The following is a 6085-nucleotide window of genomic DNA, read 5'->3' as shown; positions in this document are numbered from 1 at the left end:
CGTCGCGAATCACTATAAAGTGGAGGTGAAGAAGGTTGCAGAAATAATTTGAAATGCGTTGTATGTATTTTTTATGTGATTTAATATATCATTCTTCTGCTATTTGTACACACAGCCAGATACTTTTTAATATTTTAATTACGGTATCTATTATTTGATAGAGCGACGAAAGTCGGAAAGTTGGGCGACACTGTTTCAGAACTTCCCTCTAATTTTCTATGTTCCGTGTATATGAGTTCTAAAATCTGCAGTTTCATTTATGAAATCGCCATTTTTTTATGAAAACGCAGATTCGTGACTAAGTTAAAATACTTTTAAGTGTTATGTACATAGCTTATATGTAAAATGTAACTCGACAATGCAATGATAAGTTCCGGCTTTTAGAATAGAAATAGTCACTTATTTTATTACATTTACTTAATAATAAGCTTAAAAAGTACTTAAAATCCTACATACTTAGTATTTAATTAGTTTAAATGGTATTTTTGGTCCTACAATGTAAAAATTCTGTCAATTTTCAACACATGAATATCCCTCTCATGCTTACATATTTTCAATCCTAATTCTCTCCTACAATTTGTTTACAAAATAATATAGTTAGAAATGTAAATAATTTATAAATAATAATGTATTTCTAGTCTGCAATCCATTATGAGATATTCAAAAATTTAAAATAAACTGCACTTTAATTACCAAAATCAAAACCCAAAGAATTAGGTAACTTTTTGTAAATATTATTATTGTATAAGTAAAAAAGGCCTCGATTTTAATAAATCTGAGAATATTAAATTATTAATAATTGTTATAAATATTAAATAAGTTAACCTACGCTTAAGTACCAATTACTGCTTTTCTAGAAATATAAAAATGTGTATATTTAATAACAAAATAACGAAACTATCCCTTACAACATGATAAAGCTAATTTAATAGATAAATCATTTAAATTCAATATAATATATGTTTTTTTTAATATTTTAGACGTCATAATTTGATATAGTAGGTAAACTTTTTTATGAATATCATTCAAATAATCTATTTTACGTTAATCCAAGCGTTCATTTTCAGTTGCCAATAATTATTAATAGTAATTAATACCTACTTAAACACAGTCAGGAAAAACAAATAACATATTGCGTAATTGTTATTAATTACAAAATAAAATTTTGAGGAAAAAATTTAATCGGATGTTTATTTCCGTCTATTCACCAACATGTCACCTGCAAAGTGGGTAATTCGTCTTTATGTTTTTACTATTAAAGTCGATTATCCCTTACACTCGCATAATTCGACTGAAATAATATTTGACAATATTCAACCTTATGACTCAAGACTTAATATTTGATTCAGCTTGGAATTAACCATCAAGAATCAAAATGAAAACGCTTATTTCCACGAGATGAAAATATCATACTAGTAACAATACATTGCTGGCAATGTTATCTCACTTTTCATATCAAATCTGGGTGACTCAGCAATGTATTACAAATGTTGATACTCTCGCATGTCTAAACAAAGCCTAAGTGATTATTGCACCATCATAATAAACGTCATTTTGAAACTCAATAAATATGATGAAATAAACAAACTGTTGTGTTAATTATTGCTTAGGTCACAGTACTTAAGGTAAATGTAAGAAACTTGTTCCTTGTTTATTTAATGCGTAACTTTGTATGACGTTGGATGAAGTAAACAAGCATATATACATGGCATACGTGAATCAACATACCGTTACCTACTTTTTTTTTGTCAAAGCGGTCCTCATTCACTTATTAGAAAAGAGGTTGGTTTACTGACTGTGTCCATGATATTGCCTGTAAAATGTGTTGCAAAAGAAAATAACAGTAGGTTTTTAAATTATCAACTGTAAGAAACTAATATTTAATACCTTTTTTAAAAAAAAAACGAGTCCCGCAGTACAGTATTTAATCCTTATGTCGCGGCTTCACAAACATTCAACTCACATGCACAAACACACCCAGACTCAGGACAAGCATTCGTGACAGAATGCTTTATTTAGGTACCGGTCAAACAAGCCAACTTTGCCAATCAAGGTATCTTTGCCCCAAAAGCAATTTATAAGCAAATCCTTTAATATAAGAAACAATTTTAGTTTTATGGCAATATTTATTATTTGGGTGGAAAGTTGATTATAAATGTTACCATAAAACTAAAAGTGATTCTTATGTAAGAGGATTTGTTTATAAATTGCTTTTGGGGCAAAGATACCTTGATTGGCAAAGTTGGCTTGTTTGACGGTACGTGTATTTTAAAAAGATAGCCCGGCTAGTTTCGGGCCCAACTATAGTTATTATGTAAGCAAATTCGATTAGAATAATAATATAAATGTAAATAAATACGCTTGTAGAAACTTTAATATTTGTTACTAGTTTAAGAGTGTTATTATAAAACTGCCAATTGTATTCGGTGTAGCCAAATGTAATTATAATTAGGTAAAATAAATGTGATGTCTGAATTAAATAATGATCTGTTTTATTTAACCGTCAAATAAAATGTATCCTGTATATTGTTAGGACGAAGCACAGTGCAGCATATTTGATCTAGACTATTCTAGACCTAAGTAAACTCGTAACGTTATCTCATCGTGGGAATAACGCAAGACCAGAGAGCATACTAGTGTGCTTTTCAAACCTAGAGATAAAAATACATAATGTATCTGAAGGTATATGTAGGAGCATACATCCGCGGGGCAGCTTGTGGCGAGCTGTTTGCGAGTAGCGACACAACGGGACCGGAATGCCCCAGGGGGTCACTTTTTACGTGGACTCCCAGCTTTTTCTGGCCTTAACTGGCTAGAGAAGGGTCGTTAGAGCGATATGCTAAAGGGTGGAAGTGTCTAATGGCTTAATATCGAGGAAACCCACTCCGGGTCTTGGACCCGCGATGGTGAAATCGGTGTCGCACCTCTCTACACCCCTAGCCTATCTCACTGTTGTTGCCTCTTGCCGGTATCGTGGCGGACGCCCATACTTCAGCCGATGAGTTATAACCTGCTAATTAAATTCCATTTTCATGCGTGTGGCATAGTTTGTCACTGAAAAGAATCCATATAATAAAACTCCAGTACAATAACCTCCACGATTTGCAACAGTTTTGTAGCTCCCTAAGGTTTTCCATGTATGCCCTTGTATATGCGGATATCCACCATCTCTTTTAAATTAAAGTTCTGAACAACGCCTAATATAAAAAAATACCAAACTTGAAAGTAAATATGATAGTAGCGCCATCTCTCTTTTGTGCAATCACCTAATGTCAAATTAATAAGTAACACTTCAAACGATAGCCATCTACAGTCGTTAGATGGCGTAACTAGCGATGCCGCAAAACCTAAAACATGTCTGTTAACGAGATAAAATGAACATAAGTTATTTTAATACAAATTAAACATGTTATATTACTATAAAATAACAGAAATTTGTTGTTCTCATAAAAGTAACACGATTAAATTTGTACTTTGGCTCTGCATATACCGATAACGATGTTAATAAAGTAGGTAAATATTATTTATATATTATTGATATGAATTCGTTACAAAATGAATCATAACCCGGTGAAATAAAGTTTATTTTTGCGTAATAATGACGTGTGAGGGTCGAACAATCATTGGGTTTTCCCGCCGCTTGCAGTATGGAGTTGTTGCCGTTTATTAACCTGCCTAGGGTTGTCACAACAAGATTGAATGACGTAATTGTTGATATTTTATTTTCTAGTTTGGTCGTTGTCGAAAAAAATTGTTCTGGAAAAGATTACTTAATATTATAACAGTACCTACCTTCCGCTATTTACAATAGATGATTAATGTTGGGAAATTGGATTAAAACGACACTATTTTGCCAACACAATAATTAGAAATTCAATCAAATCCATTCATTCATCGGCAATTGTATAAGTGGAATTGGGGCCCTGGTAGCTAAAATCTAAAACACTTAATAGATATTAATTTCTATTATTAAGTCAATTGAAGGTCAGAAACTTATGCAATATGCTCAACATCAGAGAAACCCCAGTTCCATACTTAACCTAGAATAAAAAACGGTTTCTCTAAAATACTTTTTTTTTTCAGTGAAACTTATCCCGTTTCGTAATATTTTAAACATACGATAAGCTATATTTTTATATAGATCTCATTAAAGACTGCAGTCGAGTGCGTACCTAAGTACCATGTTATTATTCTTTACGACCTTTTGTTGAGATAAGTATAGCGCTTATTTTTATTTAAAATCATTGTTATAGTACCTAATCCACTCCAGTTTATATGAAAATGTGTACCTTAATAAAAGAGATTGTGAAAGTCAGATACGCAGTCCCTTTCAGTAAAATACCGTATAAAGCTGAATCCGAAAAGGCTGAAAGCAGACCCGAAATAAAAAGTTCTAAGTATAAAGGAGACAGCGCTCTACACGGCGTAGAGCGCCGTCCCACTTCCAAAACTGCCCCAGCCAGAGTACCGGCTCAGGCTACCGGTTGCAGCTAAGTACCCGTGTTTACAAAGAGGGACTACCTATCCGACCTCAACCCAGTTACCTAGGAAACAGATACTCCATAGTCAGACTGGTTGACAGACTTTCTAGCTTCAGACCCCGTACCCGTAACGACTGGACAAGATGTGTAAATAATAGCCGGAACAAACAGTTTGACGTGCCTTCAAAGCACTGGAACTTGTTGACATAAATGGTAACCCATCCACGAACCGACCGTATCAAATATAACTTAACTTGTGATCGATAAACTTCAGTCATCAGTTTTTGTTTACCCACGAGCTCTACCTCCTTCTCCATTGTGTACTTATATGAACTGTGAACACATTATAACTTAAAGTTTGCGTTTAAAATGTATCCGATTTTCAAGGATTTATCGTTATCATTAGTAACACAATTAGTTTCACATTATTATTTATTCGTGTGAAATTATAATCCATTATTCGCATGCCTATATTGTACCGTTCTCTGATTTTATATACGCACTCTTTGACGTGAAGTAATATAAGTTTTTACATTACCTAAATGCCACGTTGAAGTAGGTAGGTACCTACAAAGCATAGCAGACGCAAGACCTTAGGGTGACATATCACAGGCACCCTGTGTTTGTCATTTTGAAAAGAGACAGCGACCCCCGACATTATGACGTTTAGATATTTCTTCTCAGGGTAATCAGATAGGAAATGTCCACTCCAGTCTCCAACGCACCTGCCGGGGAAGCGGGATTGTCCGAAAGGGTTAACGTGGCCCCGGTACACAAAAGGCAAAGGAAGTTATGTTATGTTATGGTAAGAAACATGTGTGGGTGTTATTCATTAGGAGTCTGACACTACCTTACTCTCAACACAAAGCGGAAGGAGTCATTTGATGTTTCTCCATACGAAAAAATCATGTCATGACATTATTCTGCTTACAGAATAAATTAGGTACTTCATTTTTTTGCCACGTGAAATGTGAAGAAAGACATTAGAGATACAAGGTAGACATAAGAACGTGTCTTCGATATGTAGCTTAAGGACTAAGGGAAAATTATCAACCGTCCACCCTTTCCAATCGTTCTATAAACGAAACCAGTATTTTTTGGGTCAGATAATCTATATATATACTAATATAAAAAGCTGAAGAGTTTGTTTGTTTGTTTGAACGCGCTAATCTCAGGAACTACTGAACCACATTGAAAAATTCTTTTTGTGTTGAATAGACCATTCATCGAGGAAGGCTTTAGGCTATAAACCATCACGCTGCGACTAATAGGAGCGAAGATAGGTACAATGGAAAATGGGATAAAAACAGGGCAGGTATAAATCATAACTTATATCTTCTACCCACGGGAACGAAGTCGCGGGCAGCAGCTAGTTCTAACATAAGCATGTTGAATCAAGTTTTGTTATTTGATAAACTCATCATAAAAAATATTGTTTGAATTGTAATTGAACCCAATAAATGACGTCAAATGGTTCTGATGTCATCGTCAGCATCATCATCATGTCATCGCCTCATTCAATACTTGACAACCTACAATATTTGTGCAGTAAAAAATAGCACTTTTAAAGTATAAGAATAAAAAACCAATTCAACCACACATAA

This window comes from Trichoplusia ni, chromosome 12, assembly GCF_003590095.1.
Source record: "Trichoplusia ni isolate ovarian cell line Hi5 chromosome 12, tn1, whole genome shotgun sequence".
Lineage (NCBI taxonomy): Eukaryota > Metazoa > Arthropoda > Insecta > Lepidoptera > Noctuidae > Trichoplusia > Trichoplusia ni.
This window is presented reverse-complemented; position numbering follows the sequence as displayed.